The sequence below is a fragment of the Lipotes vexillifer genome, unplaced genomic scaffold, assembly GCF_000442215.2.
Source record: "Lipotes vexillifer unplaced genomic scaffold, Lipotes_vexillifer_v1.1 scaffold112, whole genome shotgun sequence".
In the NCBI taxonomy this organism is placed as follows: domain Eukaryota; kingdom Metazoa; phylum Chordata; class Mammalia; order Artiodactyla; family Lipotidae; genus Lipotes; species Lipotes vexillifer.
In genome coordinates, this window is record NW_006776285.1 from 1733298 (window position 1) to 1754956 (window position 21659).

The following is a 21659-nucleotide window of genomic DNA, read 5'->3' on the forward strand; positions in this document are numbered from 1 at the left end:
ATTTATTAGGTACCTACAATGTTGCAGGTATTAGTTTACAATCTTTATATGTAATAAAGCATTTAAACTTCATAACATACCTAAAAATAGGTTCTAGAATTATTCCTACTTAATGGGTGAGGAATTAGAGTCACAAACCAATTAGGTTCCACGTTTTTTCTTACAGCCGGTAAGTAGCAGAGACAAGATTTGAATCTAGGCAGCTTAACCCCCTGATCCTTAGAGGCCTGATCCTGAGCCTTAGATCCTTAATTTCTATGCTGTGCAAAGCCTGTATTAAAGTGGTCTAAGCAGGGAGGCAGGCGGAAGTCACTAATTAGTTCTCAGCCTGTGTAGGCCAGTGCCCACTTCCCCAATGGCTCCGGGGGGACTTCTCCAGTTTCAAAGGGGATTCAGGGAATCCCCATCCAAATAAGGCAGTGTGGGATGGATCTGAGAATAGTGCTGAAGAGCAGTGGAAAGCCCCAGCCATTGAGAGACCTCTAAGAATCTAGCTATTTCCTTTCCTGTCTCTTCTGACAGAACTAGTCAAAGTTAGTTTATAGAGGCTGCAGCAGGTCAAGAAAGAAGTGGATATAAGTGCCTTTGGAGGAGTGTGGATCTAGTCTGTGTAAGGCCGCATTGCCTAGATCCACCATGCCTTCCAAGAACACTAAGGACAGACAGTGGAGTTTTCGTTCTGAAGATTAGTTCTGAGGGAACTGACTTGGTGACAAGTTGCTTGTCACACATGCCTTTTTATCCTTCATGCGGAATACTTCATTTTAGATCTTCAAAGACTACTGCAAAGAAAGCCTGTCTACAATAAAAAGACATTGTGTTAAGGTTGCAGTTGGTCTGGTTGGGCTTTGTTTTGTTTTATTGTAAAAACCCCTCTATGTATCTGAAACTAATGGTACCACCTGGAAAATTGTTGTTAAAACTATATGTATTAGTTTCTTAGGGCTGCTGTAACAAAGTACCACAAACTGGGTAGCTTACACAACAAAATTTTTCTATCCTTAATTTTTTGAAGAATTGCCATAATGTTTTCCATAGTGGCTGCACAAATTTACATTCCCACCAACAATGCACAAGCATTCTCTTTTCTCCACATCCTTACCAACACTTGTTATTTCTTGTCTTTTTGATAATAGCTGTTCTAACAGGTGTGAGGTATCTTATTGTGATTGTGATTTGCATTTCCCTGATGATTAATGATGTTGACCATCTTTTCATGTACCTGCTTGCTGTCTGTATGTCTTTGGAGAAATGTCTATTTAGACCCTCTGCACATGTTTAAAACAGATTGCTTGGTTTTTTGCTATTGAGTTTTATGAGTTCTTTATATATTTTGAATATTAATCCTGTATCATATATATGATTTGCAAATCATTTCTCTCATTCTGCAGGTTGCCTTTTCATTTTGTCGATGGTTTACTTTGCTGTGCAGAAGCTTTTTATTTGATATAGTCTCACTAGTTTATTTTTGCTTTTGTTGCCTTTGCCTTGGTGTCAAATTGAAAAAGTCCTTGAAAAGACAAATGTCAAGGAGCTTACCACCTATGTTTTCTTCTAGGAGTTTGAATTTTATGGTTTCAGGTCCTATGTTCAAGTCTTTAATCCATGTGTAAGGTATCAGATAGTGGTCCAGTTTTATTCTTTTGCATGGAGCTGTTCAGTTTCCCCAACATAATTTTTTTTTTTTATAAATTTTTAAAATTTTTTTACTTATTTATTTTTATTTTTGGCTGCCTTGGGTCTTTGTTGCTGTGCGCGGGCTTTTCTCTAGTTGCGGAGAGCAGGGGCTGCTCTTCGTTGCTGTTCCAGGGCTTCTCATTGGGTGGCTTCTCTTGCTGCAGAGCACGGGCTCTAGGCGCGTGGGCTTCGGTAGTTGTGGCTCACGGGCTCTAGAGCGCAGGCTCAGTAGTTGTGGTGCACGGGCTTAGTTGCTCCGCGGCATGTGGGATCTTCCCGGACCAGGGCTCAAACCCATGTCCCCTGCATTGGCAGGCGGATTCTTAACCACTGCGCCACCAGGGAAGTCCTCCCCAACATCATTTTTTGAAGAGACTGTTCTTTTTCCATTGTATTTTTTTTGGCTCCTTTATCATAAATTAGCTGACTATATCCATGTGGATTTATCCCTGGGCTCTCCATTCTGGTTTATTGACCTATGTGTCTGTTTTTATGTTAATACCATACTGTTTTGATTACTAAAGTTTTGTAGTGTGGTTGGAAATCAGGAATTGTGATGGCAGCACCTTTCTTCTTTCTCAAGATTACTTTGCCTATTTGGGGTTTATTGTGGTTCATAAAAATTTTAGAATTGTTTGTTCTATTTCTGTGAAAAATGCAATTGGGATTTTGATAGGGATTGCATTGAATCTGTAGATTGCTTTGGATAATATGGACATTTTAACAATATTAATTCTTCCAATCCATGAGCATGGAATAGCTTTCTATTTATTTGAGTCTTCAATTTCTCTCATCAATGTTGTACAGTTTTCAGTGTACAAGTCTTTCACTTCTTTGGTCAAATTTATTCCTAGGTATTTTATTCTTTTTGATGAAGTTGGAAATGGCATTATTTTCTTAATTTCTCATTCTGGTAGCTTGTTATTAGTGTATAAAAATGCAACAGATTTCTGTATATTGATTTTGTAACCAACAGTTTACTGACTTCATATATTCTAACAGTTTCTGGTAGAGTCTTTAGGGTTTTCTAGATATAAAATATCATGTCATCTGCAAATAGTGACAGTTTTACTTCTTCCTTTTTAATTTGTACACATATTTTCTTTCCATTCCTTGCCTAATTGCTGTGGGTAGGACTTCCAATACTATGTTGATAAAAGTGGCGATCATTGTCTTGTTTCTGATCTTAGAGGAAAAAACTTTCAGCTTTTTACTGTTGAGTGTGATGTTGGCTGTGGGATTGTTATATATGGCCTACTTTTTTTTTTTTTTTGGCGGTACGCGGGCCCGCGATCATTGTCTTGTTTCTGATCTTAGAGGAAAAAACTTTCAGCTTTTTACTGTTGAGTGTGATGTTGGCTGTGGGATTGTTATATATGGCCTACTTTTTTTTTTTTTTGGCGGTACGCGGGCCTCTCACTGTTGTGGAGCACAGGCTCTGGATGCACAGGCTCAGCGGCCATGGCTCATGGACCCAGCCGCTCCGCAGCATGTGGGATCTTCCCGGACTGGGGCACAAACCCGTGTCCCCTGCATCGGCAGGCAGACTCTCAACCACTGCACCACCAGGGAAGCCCCATATATGGTCTTTATTATGTTGAGGCATGTTCTCTCTATACCCACTTTTTTGACAGTGTTTATCATAAACGAATATTGAATTTTGTCAAATGCTTTTTCCGCATCATTAAGTTGATCTTATGACTTTTATCCATCATTTTGTTGATGAATCACATTGACTAGCTTGCAGATGTTGAACCATCTTTGTATCCCTGGAATAAATCCCACTTGATCATGGTAAATGATCCTTCTAATTTATTTTTGAATTCCACCAGCTAATATTTCATTGAGCATATTGCCATCTATATTCATCAGGAATATTGGTCTGAAATTTTCTTTTCTTGTCATGTCCTTGTCTGGATTTGGTATGAGGGCAATGTTGGCATCATAAAATGATTTTGGAAGTGTTCCCTCTTCTTCTATTTTTTGGAAGAATTTGAGAAGGATTGGTATTAATTCTTCTTTAAATGTTTGGTAGAATCCATCAGTGAAGCCATCTGGCCCTAGACTTTTTTGTTGTTGTTGGGAAGTTTTTAATTATGGATTCAATCTCCTTAGTAATAGTTGCTCTGTTCAGATTTTCTGTTTCTTCATGAGTCAGTCTTGGTAGGTTGTATGTTTCTAGGAAGTTTCCATTTCTTCTAGGTTGTTCAATTTTTTTGGTGTATAATTATTCATCGTAGTTTCTTATGCTCCTTTGCATTTCTGTGGTATCAGTTATAATGTCTCCTCTTTCATTTTTTATTTCATATATTTGATTTCATATACTCTCTTTTTTTCTTGGTAAGTATAGCTAAAGCTTTGTCAATTTTTGCTTATTTTTTCAAAAAAAAAATCAGCTCCTGGGAATTCCCTGGTGGTTCAGTGGTTAGGAATCCATACTTCCACTGCAGTGGGCACAGGTTCAATCCCTGGTCAGTGAACTAAGATCCCACATGCTGTGACACAGCTCCCCCCCCCCCACAAAAAAAAATCAGCTCTTAGTTTCACTTATCTTTTCTATTGTATTTTTAGTCTCTATGACATTCATTTTCTCTCTGATTTTTGTTATTTCCTTCCTCTTACTAACTTTGCACTTCATTTGCTCTTTTTTTTTTTCTGGTTCTTTGAGGTGTAGAGTAATGTTGTGTTTTGAGTCTTTCTTTTTTCTTACTGTAGGCATTTATTGCTATGGAATTCCCTCTTAGAACTGCTTTTGCTGTACTACATACATTTGGGGATGTTGTGCTTCCATTTTCATTTATCTCAAGATATTTTTAAAAATCTCTCTTTTGATTTCTTTTTTGACCCATTGATTGTTCAGTAGCACTGTTTAATCTCCACATATTTGTGAATTTTACAGTTTTCTTCTTGTAATTGATTTCTAGTGTCATACCACTGTGGTTAGAAAAGATGCTTGATATGATTCAATCTTCTTAAATTTTTTAAAACTTGTTTTGTAGCTTAACATATGATCTATCCTGGAGGATGTTCCTTACGCACTTGAGAAAAATGAGTATCCTGCTGCTTTTGGTTGGAATGTTCTGCATATGTCTCTTGAGTCCATCTTGTCTAATATTTCATTTAAGGCCAGTGTTTCCTTATTATTTTTTCAATATTTCCTTATTGATTTTCTGTCTCAATGATCTGTCTGTTGATAGAACCTCTACCACTATTGTATTGCTTTCTATTTCTTTCTTTAGAGCTGTTAATATTTGCTTTATATATTTAGGTGTTCCTATTAACATATATTATATACTCTTGTTGGATTGATGCTATTAGTATTATATAATGACCTTATTTGTCTCTTATTACAGTTTTTGTTTTAAAGTCTATTTTGTCTGATATAACTAGGCCAACTTTGTTTTAGCTTCCATTTGCTTGGAATATCTTTTTCCATCCCTTCACTTTCGGTCTGTGTGTGTCCTTAAAGCTGAAGTGAGTCTCTTGTAGGCAGCATATAGAGTGTCTTTTTATTTTTTTTACCCATTCAGCCACTCTATGTCTTTTAATTGGAGAACTTGTCAATTTCCATAAAGCTATTATTGACTGGTGTGTGCTTATTGCCAGCTTGTTAATTGTTTTCTGGCTGTTTGTAATTCCTTTGTTGATTTTTCTCTCTTGCTCTCTTCCTTTGTGATTTGATGATTTTCTGTAGTGGTCTGCTTAGATTCCTTTTGCTTTCCCTTTTGTATATCTACTATAGGCTTTTGCTTTGTGGTCACCATGAAGCTTACATAAAACGACTTATATTTATAACAGTTTTTTAAAAGTTGATAACAACTTAAGTTTGAATATGTTCAAAAGCTTTATATTTTCATTCCCTCCCCCATGTTTTATGTTTCTGATGTCATGATTTATATATTTTTATCTTGTGCATCCCTTAACAAATTATTGTAGTTATAGGTTTTTTTAAAACTATTTTTGTCTTTTAACTTTCATACTAGCTTTATAAGTGATTAGCCCACCACCTTTACAAAATGAGATTATTCTGAATTTTACTGTATATTTACTTTTACCAGTGAGATTTATAATTCATCTTTTCCTCTTATTAATCACTGTCCTTTCATTTCAGCATATAGAAGTCCCTTTAACATTTCTTGTGAGGCCAATCTAGTGGTGATGAACTCCTTTAGCTTTTACTTGTCTGGAAAACTCTCTCTCTCTCCTTCAGTTTGAATGACAACTTTGCCAGATAGATTATTTTTGTTTGGTCGGGGGTTTTTTTGTTTGCTTTTTGTTTTGTTTTTTGTTTTGTTTTTCTTATCAACACTTTGAATGCATCATGCCACTTCCTTCTGGCCAGCAACATCTGTGGTGAAAAGTCTGCTGTTGGTCTTATGAAGGTTCCCCTGTACAAAACAAGTTGTTTTTTCTCTTGCTGCTTTTGAGATTCTCTCCTTGTCTTTAACTTTTGACACGTTAATTATAATGTGTCTTGGTGTGAGTCTCTTTGGGTTCATCTTATTTAGAACTCTCTGGATTTCCTAGATCTGGATGTCTGTTTCCTTCCCCAGGTTAGGGAAGTTCTCAGCCATTATTTTTTTAAATAAATTTTCGGCTTGTCCCCCTCTTTCTTCTCTTTCTGGCACCCCTATAATAAGAATGTTGGTCTGCTTGATGTTATCCCATAAGTTGCTTAAGCTATCTTCACTGTCTTTCATTCTTTTTTCATTTTGCTGCTCTGATTGGGTGAGTTCCACTGTTCTATCTTTGAGTTTACTAATTGTTTCTTCCACTTGAAGAATGTTGATTCCCTCTATTGTATTTTTCAGTTCAGTTATTATATTCTTCAAATCTGTGACTTCTATTTGGTACTTATATTTTCTATTTCTTTGTTGAAATTCTCACTTTGTTCATCCGCTCTTCTCCCTAGCTTGGTGAATGTGTTCATGACTGTTATTTGAACTCTCTATCAGGTCTTTTTCTGGAGTTTTATCTTGTTCTTTCATTTGGAACATGTTCCTCTGTTTCTTCATTTTCTTTGAGTCTATTTCTTGGTTTCTATGCATTAGATAAAACAGCCACCTTTCACAGTCTTGAAGGAGTGGCCTCATGTAGGAGTTGAAACTTTTCATTTAACCCTGCCCTAGTTCTTGGTTGTCTTTCAAATCTTTGTGATTGTTGAAGCAGCCTACTTTATTTTTTAGTGGTTCCCAGTAGTTAAGGGCATGCCAAGAACTGTCAGTGTTTCAAAAGTGAGGATCTCACTCAGTACGTAGATTCAGGATGACTGGAATCCAGACCCTCAGCCAGCAGCTTTTAAAGTATGCGAATATCCATCTTTCAGGGGAAGATTGGGAGAAAAGTGTTTCTGCCTGCTCCCTCTGCACTAAGCCCTGGGGTAACAGCCAGTTAAGAAGTGTTTCTTTCTTTGCTACTGATCACAAGTCCCACTTGCACCAGAGCCAGGCTATCACGGGATGTGTCCTCTGGGTGGCAGACACAAAACTCAGGGTGCTGGATGTGTACAAGCTCTTTCTTTGGGACAACAATGACCTGGAGCAGCAGAGAGATAGCATGATGATGGCCCCCACCAGCCTCCCTGTTCTCTGGACTGGATTGTAATTAGTACTAGGTGTGGGCTGAATTAGAAGCCTGCCCTTCAGGCCACAGCTATGAAGATAAGTTAATGCGCTTCTTTCACAGAAAGACTGGGTACCTACATCTGTTGCCTCTGCTGTGTCCTAGGGTTGGTAGCTAAGAACTCTTTCTCAGTTTTTTTACAGTCCTGGGGGACCTGTGAGCATAAACCCTGCCTGCCACTAGAGCCAAGCAACCTAGAGGTATCTTCTGGGAAACAGCTGCAAAAATCAGGGTACCAGGTGAGTACATAAGCTTGTTTTTAGTAGATACCAGTGAGCTGCAGTGAGGCAGAGAAAGATGGCACTCACTGGCCTCCATCTTTGAAAAATATTTCAGTGGGACCCTAGATGTGTGTTCGATTAGATGCCTCCGCCTCAGGCGGGTGCTTTAAGATAAGCAAATAAGCCTCTCTCAGAGAAAGTCTGGCTGCTTTTCAGTCCACTGCTTCTGTGCTGAGCCCCGGCCTGGTTGAGTCTGTGAGAGCCCTTAAAGAACTGTTTATCAGTTTACTATAGTCTTATGGATCTCATGAATGCAAGCCCCATTGGCTTTCAAAGCTAGATGTTTTGGGGGCTCACTCTCCGGGGCAGGTCTTAAAAGTCGGGGTACCAGATATGGGTCAAATCCTTCACTCCTCAAGGAGAAGCCATGGGGTCTGAGTTTCCTTCTTATTGTGGCTGGTGCACTGGGGTTGGGGTTAATGGTAAAATTGATTCTCAGCCTCTCGTACCTGCTTCACTGTGGCTTTTTTCTCATTCACCCAATCTGCAGGAGTTGCTCAGCTAGTTTCTGGGTTTTTTCCAGAGGAAACTGTTCCGTATGTAGCTGTAGATTTGGTGTGTCTGTGGGAGGCCAGGAGCTTGGAACCCTCCTGAATCGCATATTAGAATGGATCTGCTCGCCTTCTATTATTTTCATTTCTATTTCTTTCTCAGATTATTTGCTCTGCCTTCATTCTTCAGTGACAGATGACAGAACTTTCTTCTTCCTCATTCTGTACCCTGCCCCTTCTGCCTCCTTCACTCTTCCGTCTCTAATACTTTCTTCATATTGATTCCAGGTTAATCTTCTAACAGCATAATTTTGAACAAGTAAATTTCTGCTTGGATATCCCCATTACCCCAAGACTCATAACATTGAGTCCAGACTCCTTCATTCTCCTTCATTGGGCATTTGGAGGTCTTTCACAATTGGCCTCCAACATAGATTTCCTTAAAAACCTTCCACTCCTGACTTTCCCTGAACCACTCATTCTGGCCAGGGGCACCTTTCTTCCCAAGGTACATATTTGTACCTCCATTTTTTTCTTACCATCTGTTCTATTCCTTCTAGAACACCTCTCTCGTCTTCATTTTTGTTTATCTGAGTCACATGCCTACTATTGATAAAAATGCCAAGTTCAATACCCACTTCTTTCAGAAGAGAGTCCCTGCTTACATGATGCAACCCAATTTCAGAGATATAAAAATGGGGGGGGAGAATATGCTATTTCAAATAAGTGAAATGAAATATGTAGCATGTAGTTGACTGACTAAATATTTGACAAAGTATAAGTATTTACAGGGGACAACTATGGTTTATTTTTTTCTAGTGTCCATTCAATCTTCTTCTGATAACTGTTGCCCTATTTCTCTCAATGGGTCTACACCCTTGCCTACTGTGGGGTCAGGCACCTCTGGAGGCATTGACTCCACTTGGAATCCAGGGGTGGAACACATGCCCAAGGCTAAATTAGTCAATATATTAATACCCCTGACCAAAATGATTGGTTCAGGAAAAGTCTGGGGCTTGAACCTGGAAGTATACAGTCCCTGGAGCTATTGGCAACTTTCAGGAAATGGAGGCAGCACTGAGGAATCAGAAATAAGAAATTAAGACAGAGAAAAACAAAGTTCTGACCATGTAATATGTTTGAATCCTGGATCATGATGCACCAAGACAGAAGCACTTGGACTGGTTAGTAACATGAGCCCCTAAGTTCCCTTTTTACTTCAGGCAGTGTGGATCTCAATACCCATTTTTTGCAACTAAAATAATCCTGATTTAGAATAGAGAAGACAAATCCCTAGGCATAAAGACACATTCAACAAATATTTATTGTGTGCCTACTATATCCCAGCACTGTATATAGTTAATGAGTATATAAAAATAAGTAAAATTGTCTCTCCATTCAAGTTCCTTTTAGGTAGAAAGGACAAATCCTTCACCAGATTTTCCCAGGTCAGTTTGGCATTCTACCTCAACTCCTCTGTACACCCTGAACGGGATAAATACAAATTTCATGTAAGTGGCTGCATCGGGAGGAATTTCTACAAGTAGTACTATAACGGATACAGTTTGGACTTTTATTAACCACATATTTGTGGTAAACTCTATCCTTTTAGAAAACCATAATCTCTCATTACAAAAAATTAAGCCATGACACCAATTTAGAACGTAGATTTAACATTATCTCTTAAAAGCAGCAGTGCTCTTTCAAGGAAGCTGTTACTAAATATACCACATAGAAATTAGAGGGTAGTTTGAATTAAATCCTTTTTAGGTTTATGTGCTTGCACTTCGGATATTTACGGTTCAGTTACTTGGTGGAAATCTGGAACAGAAAATATTCAGCAGATTAGGCAGAAGAACAAAGAAAAGAGGTGCCATCCTGGGTACAGTATTTGGTGTACAAATCAATGCCATATTCACTTCAATGCTTAATATGACAGATAAGCCAACTGATGCTATTAACATGCTGGGCATATAAAATTGCATTTTAGCATTCCCACAACTAGTCTGACAATGAAAGATTTCAGCAAATTAGACCTAGTCATAAAGCTCATAAAAAGCTCATAAAAATCAGTTTTATTACATGCATACTTGAAAAAATGAGCCAGTTATTATTAATACTAATTGGAATTTTAAAAATCAAAGGCTAAGCGTAAACACAGGGTTTCAGTAGAAATCTGTACATGTATGACATTATTATCTAAAACTTAAAAAAGGACATCACACACAGTGAGAGCCAAATTTTACCCTGTTAATTGCCCAGGACCTTGTGTTAGAGGCAAAAGTGGGCTTTCATATAAATTAGTAATGATACATTAGAATGGATAGGGACCTTAATGATCTGTAAAATTACCTAGATGTAGGGCAAACTCCTCATTTATAGAGGAAGAGTCAACTGAATACATACAAATATGATTTTCATAAAGGCATGAGGCAGCCCTAATCTGACAAAGAACAAGTATGAGTAATTTTTTTTTTTTTTTTTTCCTTGCGTTATGCGGGCCTCTCACTGTTGTGGCCTCTCCCATTTGCGGAGCACAGGCTCCGGACGCGCAGGCTCAGTGGCCATGGCTCACGGGCCCAGCCGCTCCGCGGCATGTGGGATCTTCCCGAAACGGGGCACGAACCCGCGTCTCCTGCATCGGCAGGCGGACTCTCAAGCACTGCGCCACCAGGGAAGCCCAAGTATGAGTAATTTTACAGGCTTTGAATATCAAAGAAATTTTCTGTATGGTGGTATCTATTTCTATATATCTACATCTATTTCTTTCTATATATCTAGAAATATATATATATATTTTTTCTAAAAATTAAAATAATCCTTCCATAAATACAAAATCAATAACCACTGTCCAAACTCTGACTCTTTAAAGAGCACTATTAGGAGGCAACCCTGGCCTTTTACAGCACACATGACGCTCTGGGCAAGATATGCCCTTTGGTTGGCTCTCAGGTAACAGCATCCAGGCAGTTTCCTCTACCTTCTCACTAGAAACATTTCCAAGAGTCGTGGCCTAGGGAGGGTTGTAGGTTTTATCTCATCATAGAGTTTGTAGTGAGCAAAATTATTGGCTTAAGTAGTGAATAAACCCACGTTTATGGTCTTATTCAAAAAATACTTCTGTTAAATTCATCACCCTTAAATTTTTTAAAGAGGTTTGATACAGAAGCATGAACAACCAGCTCAAATATAATTAGTACATTAAACATACTCAAGTGCTCCTAATACAAATGAATAACCCTGACAACCTCCTTCTACAGTACCCACTCTTAAAGATATGTAAGTATTATTTAGCATTCAATCTCTCATTAACAATGCTCATTTATAAAAATAAATGTGTGCTATCAAATTACGGAATCCTTCACACAAATATGTCTCATTTGCTACCTTAGAATTTCATGTCTCTATGACATGAACTTCAGAGTATGTGAAATTAGTTAGCACTACACGTCTTAATATGTGAATCCTAAAGAAGTTTTAGGGCTGAGAGAAAAGGTTAAAGATGTATTGGTACCATTACACTAATTATCTGTTAAGTATCTTATGACAGAACGAGAATCAAGAGGAGATGTGAGGAGGGAGATAAAACAAAAACCAGAGGGAATACTAAAAACAGAGAAAAAAATGAATGCCAAATCAGCTGACAACCTTACGAGTATAAATATATTTTCACAATTCAGACTCTAATAATTACAGGTCTATTTAAATTAACTGGAAAACAAGGTGCATATTTAGTCCTGTGCTGCCATATTATACTCATCATCCCCAAAGTGGGTCCTTACTGAGATGTATGTATACCAGATTTTATTTTCCATAAATTGATAATTATTTTCTACCACCTATGGGAGATGTCTGTGTTCAGCAAAATATCCTTTCCCCAAGAAATTAAGAATTCTCATGTGATCCTATAAAAATGGATATTGTGAAATTGCTTATTAAATCAAAAATATATTTTGAGATTTACTTAGCTTAAGGTTTTCATTTATGTGCAATTGTCAAGTTGTTTGGGTATTTGATATTTTTCACATTGCTTATTCATATGCCAAGTGATAGGCAATCTATGTTCAGCATTTTCTTTTCTTTTTTAAAAAAATCTCATTTATTTTTTGGCTGTGTGGGTCTTTGTTGCTGCACGCGGGCTTTCTCTAGTTGCAGTGAGTAGGGGCTACTCTTCGTTGCAGTGCGCAGGCTTCTCATTGCAGTGGCTTCTCTTGCTGCGGAGCATGGGTTCTAGGTGCGCAGACTTCCGTAGTTGTGGCACGTGGGCTTCAGTAGTTGTGGCTTGTGGGCTCTACAGGGCAGGCTCAGTAGTTGTGGCGCACGGGCTTAGTTGCTCTGTGGCATGTGGGATCTTCCCGCACCAGGGCTTGAACCTGTGCCTCCTGCATTGGCAGGCGGATTCTTAACCACTGCACCACCAGGGAAGCCCCTATGTTCAGCATTTTCAATACCCATCTCAACTTTACCCAATTCCATTACTTCTTATGTATTTGTTTACTCATTTGTTCATTCACTTATTCACAATTCAACAAATGAAGTAATGAGTGTCCACTATTCTAGAATCAGGAGATGCATTTGTGTAGTTTTCCCCATTAACTATTTCCTTATTTTTATCATCTTTGTATCTCTTCAGTGCCTAGGACTGTGCTTTACATGGTCTGATGATAGAATCTACTAGTGTTGTTGGTCAATAAATATTTTTAAAGCGTCTGTGGTGTGTTGAATGCTAAGCTACATGATGAATAGTATCAGCTAAAATCATTGTCGTTGCTTAATAATTCTTTACCATCTAATGCTAGAGTTAACCTAGCAGAAAGACAAGAGATGTTTAAGCCCTAAATTTCATGGGAAAATGTCCATTGTGCCCTTTTAAACTCATTTTCTGAAAAACTTCTTCCAAGGCTTCTACTTGTTTTGCAAGTAAGTAAGGATAAAGGAAGGACTCTTGGAAAAGAGGCTGGGATGATTAAAATGCTGCCTAGGGGGTTAAATAACAAATGCAAACAGTGGGAGGGAAAGGAGGCAAGTGGAGGGAAGGAAGAGTGAGAAGCTGAGGTGGGTCCAGATGAAAACTACAGAGCAGAAGGAACTGCCTTGGAGAGACCGAAGTGTTCACGAGTTTGTCACCTCTGATTCTAATCAATTGATTACTCGTCTTCTTCTCCACAGACTGTAGATCCACAAAGCCCGTGACCCTGTTTGCCTTGGTGCAGGTTCAATAAACATTCATTAAATGAATGGCCAAGAGTAAAGGTTCTGAAAGTAAGAACCCTACATTTATACAATGCTTTACACCTTTCAAAACACATGATACACAGCTGTATCCTGATAGAACACCTTGCCCACACCTAAGGAGACATGTATGAGGCTGTTCAGTACATCGCTGTTTGAAACAGTGAAATGTTGGGAGCAATCTCTGTGCCCTTAATTAGGGAATGGATGTATATTCTCACGGTGTAGCATTAAAAGAAATAAACTACATGTCCATATCTCTCAAACAGGATAGATCTTAAAAATATAATGCGTGTGATCATTTTGTAATGTATAAAAATATGGAATCACTATGTTGAACACCTGAAATTAATATATTGTATGTCAATTATAATTCAATAATATATATATAATTTGTGAAAAAAGCATAGAATTACATGTACAATATACTATATATAATATATATACAAAAACAGCTTTATTGAGACAATTCACACACCATACAATTCATTTAAAGTATACTATTTAATGGTTTTGATATATTATCTTATTAATTTTAAAAATTGTGGTAAAATACATGTAACATAAAATTTACCATTTTAATAATTTTTAAGTGTAAAATTCAATGGCATTAATTTTTTTTAATTTAACTTATTATTTTATATTGGGGTATAGTTGATTTACAATGTTGTTAGTTTCAGGTGTAGGGCAAAGTGATTCAGTTAAACACATACATATATCCATTCTTTTTCAGATTCATTTCCCATATAGGTTATTACAAAATTCAATGCCATTAATTATTTTCACAATGTGCACCCATCACCACTATCTTTTCCAAAACTTTTTTGCTCCCTAAACAAAAATTCTATAACTATTAAGTAATAATTACCCCTGTGCCTCCCCACAACCCCTAATAATCACTAAGCAACTTCCAGTCTCTGTGACTTTACCTATTCTATGTACCTCATATAAATGGAATCATACAATATCTGTCTTTTTGTGTCTTGCTTATTTCATGTAATATAATGTCTTCCAGATTCATCTATGAATCTTGTATCAGAACTTCAATACTTTATATGGCTGAATGATATTCTATTTTATGTATATACCATATTTTGTTTATTCATTCATCTGTTGGGCACTTGGCTTGTTTCCACTTTTGGCTATAATGCTGCACTGAACATTGGCATGCAAATAACTGTTCGAGTCCTTGCTTTCAATTTCTTTGGGTATGTATCTAGGAATGGAGTTGCTGAATTGTATGGTAATTATATGTTTAGCTTTTTTTTTTTCCTGGTTCGTGGGCCTCTCACAGTTGTGGCCTCTCCCTTTGCGGAGTACAGGCTCCAGACGCGCAGGCTCAGCGGCCATGGCTCACGGGCCCAGCCGCTCGGCGGCATGTGGGATCCTCCCGGACCAGGGCACGAACCTGTGTCCCCTGCATCGGCAGGCGGACTCTCAACCACTGCGCCACCAGGGAAGCCCCATGTTTAGCTTTTTTAAGGAACTGACAAATAGTTTCATTTGTGTATTTTTTAAAACACAAAATACTTCTATACTAGATAGATAGATAGATAGATAGATAGATAGATAGATAGATAGACAGAGACATATGTTTGGTCTAATGGACATACTGAAAGTATACTCATAGAGATCATTTTGGTGGTAGGGATTGATATGAGTAGAGAGAAAAAACTAGGCTAGGAGTGGTCAAAGAAAACATTAGTTTTATCTGTAGTGCTTCCTTTCATTTTTTAGAAGGGCCACATTTACATACATTATTTGCAAAATTATTTTAAAAAATAGGAAAGAGAAGTAAATTTGACAGAACATCAACAGTTGTCAATTTGAGGAAGAAGGTATATCCATGTTATACTGTTCTTTATACCTTTCTTATTAATTAGGAAAAGACAAATTTTTCTAAAAAGTACAATATCACTTGATCCACATCAAAATTGGTGAAGGAGATACGACCATGATATTATACTCATTATAAAGGGTAGAATTCTGAAGTAGACAGTGGTAGACCAGAACCAGGACTAGTGCTCTGGTCTGCTTAGTAGAGGGCTTGGATTGGAAAGGGAGGCTGAGAAGGTGAACACACTTCAGTGCTGTGTGCCACAACCCCTAAAATTGCCTACTTCATTTGTTCCCCATTTTTAATGGTATGAAGACATTTCTGTTTTGAAGTCTACTGCTTTCATGAGGCAATATGGAGGAAGAAAGGATAAGGTTCACTAAAGCAGGAGGATAGAGAGATGAGAGGCAAGGCTGGGGGACAAGATAACAACTGAGAACAGTGGATAGGAAATGAGGGAAGTGGAGGAAAGGGAGGATCTGGAGGTAAATGGCCATTTGCACCCAGTGAAAGATGAGATGGATTCTTCCATGTCTTGATTTCCTCCTAGCACCTCTTACCCCTTCCCACTATTAATCATTATTAATTAATCACTATTTCCGTGCTAAGTGATTGAGTGGGCAGGTATGTGTGATGTGTGTATTGCAGGTAAGGAAAATGAAGGACATGGGGAGCCTGGAAGGAACGTGGGATGTGAGATAAAAAGCCAGTTAAATTAAGAACAAATTGTTGGACTTCCCTGGTGGCGCAGTGATTAAGAATCCGCCTGCCAATGCAGGCGACAGGGGTTCGAGTCCTGGTCCAGGAAGATCCCACATGCCACAGAGCAGCTAAGCCTGTGCGCCACAACTACTGAGCCTGCGCTCTAGAGCCCGCGAGCCACAACTACTGAGCCTGCATGTCACAACTACTGAAGCCTGCGCACCTAGAGCCTGTGCTCCACAACAAGAGAAGCCACTGCAATAAGAAGCCCACGCACTGCAACAAAGAGTAGTCCCTGCTTGCCGCAACTAGACAAAGCCTACGCACAGCAAAGACCCAATGTAGCGAAAAACAATAAAATAAATACATTTAAAAAAATAAGAACAAATTGTCATCTCTCTGAAGTAGACCAACTGTTGGCTGTCAGATCATTCACTGCCGATGCTTTGTTCAGTATACATCTTCCAGACACTAATAAAATGAGTAAACAAAAATGTCCAAATTCCTCAATAACATTGCTTTTTTCACATCCTTGCCATGGAAAAGAATGGACCCTAGATAGCTTCATAACTAATTTGTGCAATATAATTAAGTCTTTTTTGTTTCTAATGTCTTTAAGTTACTAGTTTTGGAGACATGAAAAGCATCAGAGCTGAGAACAAAGAACTCTTCACTCACAAATGTACTTATTTTCAGCTGAAGGAATTAGAATAATCTAAGAAGGAAAGGAAAGTTATCTGTGGTTATGAGTCCCACCCACACACTGCCAGCAAATTCATTTTTCTCAAGCCCAGGGTTGAATACATCATTTCTCTATTCAAATTTCTTTCGTTGACAAAAGCAGTATCGCTCCCAAAAACTGCTCAAAATTATCTTGGTATTTCTTAAGAAAAGGAACTCCAAGTTCAAGTAAGTTTAGGAAATGATAAGCAAAATTTCTAACTGCAGAACTTTAAAAAATTAATCTGAAGCATGAACCTCCATCGTGTGGAGCAATTCTGAAACTTATTTAACCAAAATACTCCCTTCCCCTTATCCACCCGCCCTCCCCCAAGAAAAAAAAACCATCTATAACTTTTCATGCAATTAGAATTCTGTGAGACATAGTTTGAAAACCTTGACCTACCCTATGAAAAACATGGATGCTAAAATCAGACATGGGTGTAAAACCCTGATCAACTGCTTACCAGCTGAGTGATATTATGCAAACAACTTAATTTTTCCTATTGCTGTTTGCTTATTGTAGAATGGGATAATAACCTTTCCAGTGTTGTTGTGAAGATTAATTGAGATAACATTGTCATCCTAGGATTTAGACCTTAACTTGCTTTTCCAGCCTTCTGAAGAGAGCGGGAAGCAAAGAGTGAAGGGCCCTATAAGCCATAAGTTATTGGAAGTAACGGAAGGGTTTTAAATAGGAATAAACAGTTTGAATTCTCCTGGCCTTGCTAGGGCAGCTTGGTCATATCTCCAGAGGCTCCTCATGCCTTGCCCTTGTTTTAGCAAATATAAATCCTACTTATTGGGACTTCCCTGGTGGTGCAGTTGTTGGGAGTCCGCCTGCCAATGCAGGGGACACGAGTTCGAGCCCTGGTCCAGGAGGATCCCACATGCCACAGAGCAACTGAGCCCCGTGAGCCACAACTACTGAGCCCTTGTGCCACAACTGCTGAAGCCCGTGCCCCGAAACAGGAGAAGCCACTGCAATGAGAAGCCCGCGCACTGCAACGAAGAGTAGCCCCCGCTCACCACAACTACAGAAAGCCTGCGTGCAGGAACAAAGACCGAAAGCAGCCAAAAATAAAATGAATAAATTTATAAAAAATAAAAATAAAATAAATCTTACTTATCACTCAAGGTCCTGCTTAAAAGCCTCTTTCTCAACAATGTCTTCATCCACTCACTCCTGCACAGGCAGTTCGAAAATTCTTCTTATAAACTCTATCACCTTTTTTCTATATCTTTCTTTAGCACTCGCCTCTTGCCATTACAGATCAGAGTTATTTATGTGGTGCTGTATTCATTTCCCTAACTAGTATCCTTTTAAGGGTAGGGTCCTTACCTTGTCCCATCCTTTTAAGTATAATACCGTGATCTGTAGTATTCACTACATATTTGTCAAAGATAAACATGTCTATCACCTTATAGTTCATAAAGTGGCTTTCTAATGACATCACTGAAAATAAATATAAAAAGAATTGATTTTCTCCCATTAGCAGAAATCTACAAGTTTAGAGCTCTTTCCAAAGCAATTTCTACCAGAGTATCATCTGCTGCCCTCCTGTGTTTGATACAAATATTATTTTATACCAGTACAGAAAAAAGAGTAACAGGTTCAAGTAAATTTATTTGAACTGCATTTTGTTTACTTTCAAATCTTTCAATGGATTTTTTCCACATAAATTATTATACCCATTAAAATTATCTTTATGCAATACATTTCAAACTACATTTTTTTACTTAGAGTTATATAAGAATTTTCACACTGGTCTGATATTCCTTCATTAGAACCTACTAAACTTTTAATATTTCCATTTTTCATCTGAGACAGTAACTTATTTCAAATTATTCTAATATGATTTTCATATACTAGACCTGCTTGGGCAACAGTATATTTAAGACTTTGTACTTTGCAACTAGAAAGACTTGGTTTAAATCCTGGCTTAGCCACATAGTAATTGTGTGACCTTGGGCAAATAGCTTTTCTGAAGCTGTTTCATCTGTAAAGCAAAGATAATACCTCCCAGAGATCACATAACATAGAACACTTAGTACACCATAAAAGCTATCAATATGTTAGCTATTATTACTATCTAAGCAGCATGTTTTCAAATATCTCTTTTCTTTGGTCTGACCTACTTTGGTGAACTTGAAGACTGCCTAAAACATAAATTAGAGTATTGTCTAGATTAAGCCCTATCTTTCCACATTCAACACTCAACAGTTATTGAACACTTGTGATGTGCCGGCACAATTCTAGACACTTGAGCTATATCAGGTAATAAAACAGACCAAAATCCTTGTCCCTATGAATCCTAACAATATAAACCAAGCCAGTTCATGGGGGTCTTTAGGTTACTAACTTTCTTCTAAATTCTTGCAGTTCTTTATTTTCCACATTACTCATTTGATTCTTATTTATTTTTGGCTGCATTGGGTCTTCGTTGCTGTGTGCAGGCTCTCTCTAGTTGCAGTGAGTGGGGGCTACTCCTCGTGGTGCGCGGGCTTCTCATTGCAGTGGCTTCTCTTGTCGCAGAGCGCGGGCTGTAGGCACGTGGGCTTCAGTAGTTGCAGCTCGTGGGCTCAGTAGCTGTGGCTCGTGGACTCTGGAACGCAGGCTCAGTAGTTGCGGCCCACGGGCTTAGCTGCTCCACAGCATGTGGGATCTTCCCGGACCAGGGATCGAACCCGTGTCCCCTGCATTGGCAGGCGGATTCTTAACCACTGCGCCAGCAGGGAAGTCCTCATTTGATTCTTTATATAAGCTACCCCATACTAAATATCCAGTGCCTTCTTCTCTACTTCCAATTCAGGTTGTCATCTCTCTTGGTCTACTGCTACAGACTCCAATGAGGGACAAGGGCTCACTCTCATGGCAATTTTGTAAGGATGGGGATTTACAGTTTGACTCTCTCCTACTCTTTATGGGGGGAAAAGCATTAGTATTGATACTTTTTTTTAATTGCTGACAATTACAATCTGTTCTCTATTACATTACCTATATCTGTTCTCAACACAGTAGCCAGAAAGATCCTCTGAAACAGCAGTTCAGTTGTTTTCCTTGAAGTGATGGCCCATCTCATTTATTTATGGAGAAAATATCTGCTAAATACTCAAGTCTAAATAACTATAGTTTAATTTGTCAGTCTCTCAGTTTTATTTTCAAGTGAAAATGGTAGGGAAGGAACTTCAGAGATCTGTGAAGTCAACACTATTTTCTTAATAATACTAAGATTTTATTCACCATTTTCACTGTGTTAACATATGTACAGATGGTACAAAAGCAACAGTGAGTAAAACTACTAGCACTTAGCATCAATCAAGATAGCGGCACCGAACTACTGGTAGTCATTGTATTCTCCACTGCCATGTACTCTCAATAAAAACAAAATAAAAAAATCAACTCAGTTTCACTTCAGAATGTCCTTGATGAAGCAATAAAACGTCCTGATTTTATGAACTCTTAGCCCATGAGGACACATCTTTTTAAATATTTCTCATGACAAAATTGGTAGTATGCATAAAGCATTTCTGCTGCCACCAAAGCACAACGGTTTTCTCAAGAAAAAGCACTTGCTATTGAGTTACAAACTCAACTGGCTTTTTTTTCTTAAGGAACATCATTTTTACTTGAAAGATTGACGAACTGCAGTTACTCAGGGTATTTGACAGATATTTTCTTGAAAATGAACCAAATGGGTCTGTCACTTCAAGGAAAACAACAGACAGTATTTGCTATCAGTGACCAAATTTAAGCTATCAAGCAAAAACTCCAAATTGTGGAAAACTTATACCACTGCTGTTAGTTTTTCAGCTTTCAAATACTATAAGACTTTCCTGATGAGATCAGCGGTGATACTAATAATACATACGGAGAACATATTTTGATATGTTGACACAATGAAATGTGTCAACACTTAGAGGGCCTGTGTAACTCAGTGAGCCAACACTTTCCAAATGAGCAATGCAAGATATTTCAAAATCACATATGGGTAAAAGATCCACAAAGTTCAAGATAGATTAATGAATTTTAATATAATAGAGAATGAAAAGTTGATTGACCGGACCCCATGTTGTAAATAATTTCTAAGAAACTACCACTTGTTGGGTTTTGCTAGAGTGTCAAAGAATATCCACAATTATTTGAAAAGGCTATTAAAATATTTCTCCCTGGGGCTTCCCTGGTGGCGCAGTGGTTAAGAATCCGCCTGCCAGTGCAGGGGACCCGGGCTTGAGCCCTGGTCCGGGAATATCCCACATCCCTCGAAGCAACTAAGCCCGTGCGCCACAACTACTGAGCCTGCGCTCTAGAGCCCGTGAGCCACAACTACTGAGCCCGCATGCCACAACTACTGAGCATGCGTGCCACAACTACTGAAGCCCACACACCAGAGCCCATGCTCCACAAGAGAAGCCACTGCAATGAGAAGCCTGCACGCCACAACGAAGAGTAACCTTCACTCTCTGCAACTAGAGAAAAGCCCACATGCAGCAATGAAGACCCAACGCAGCCAAAAATAAATAAATAAAATAAAGATTTCTCCCTTACTATATATTTATGTGAAGTGGCTTTTTTAAAATACTTCAACCAAAACTTCATATCCCAATAGTTTGAATGCAGAAGCAGAAACAAGAATCCAGCTGTCTTATTCTAAGCCACACATTGAAGACATCTGCAAAATTGTTTAAAAAAAAAAAAAGCACCATTTTTCTCACGAAATTATTTGTTTTGGAAAATAGTTATTTTTCATAAAAAATGTTTTTGTTAACATGTAATGGTTTTATTACTGTTATTTAAAAATGAATTACAGGTATTTAAAATTTTTCTCAGTTTTGATTTCTAATTTGGTGAGCAGCAACAGCTATAATCTTCTAAAACAAAAGCTCTGTGGGGTCTTCGAGAATTTTTAACAATGTAATGGTGTTCCAAGGCCAAAATGTTTGAGACCCACTGATCTGAAATATGTCAGATCGTATCATTTAATAATCTTCCAATGGCTCCCGACCTTTTCAGGGTAAAAGCCACAAGTCTACACTGGAGTACCGGACTCTACTCTTATCTGTTCCCTCTCCATAATCTATCCCTGTACTCTTTCC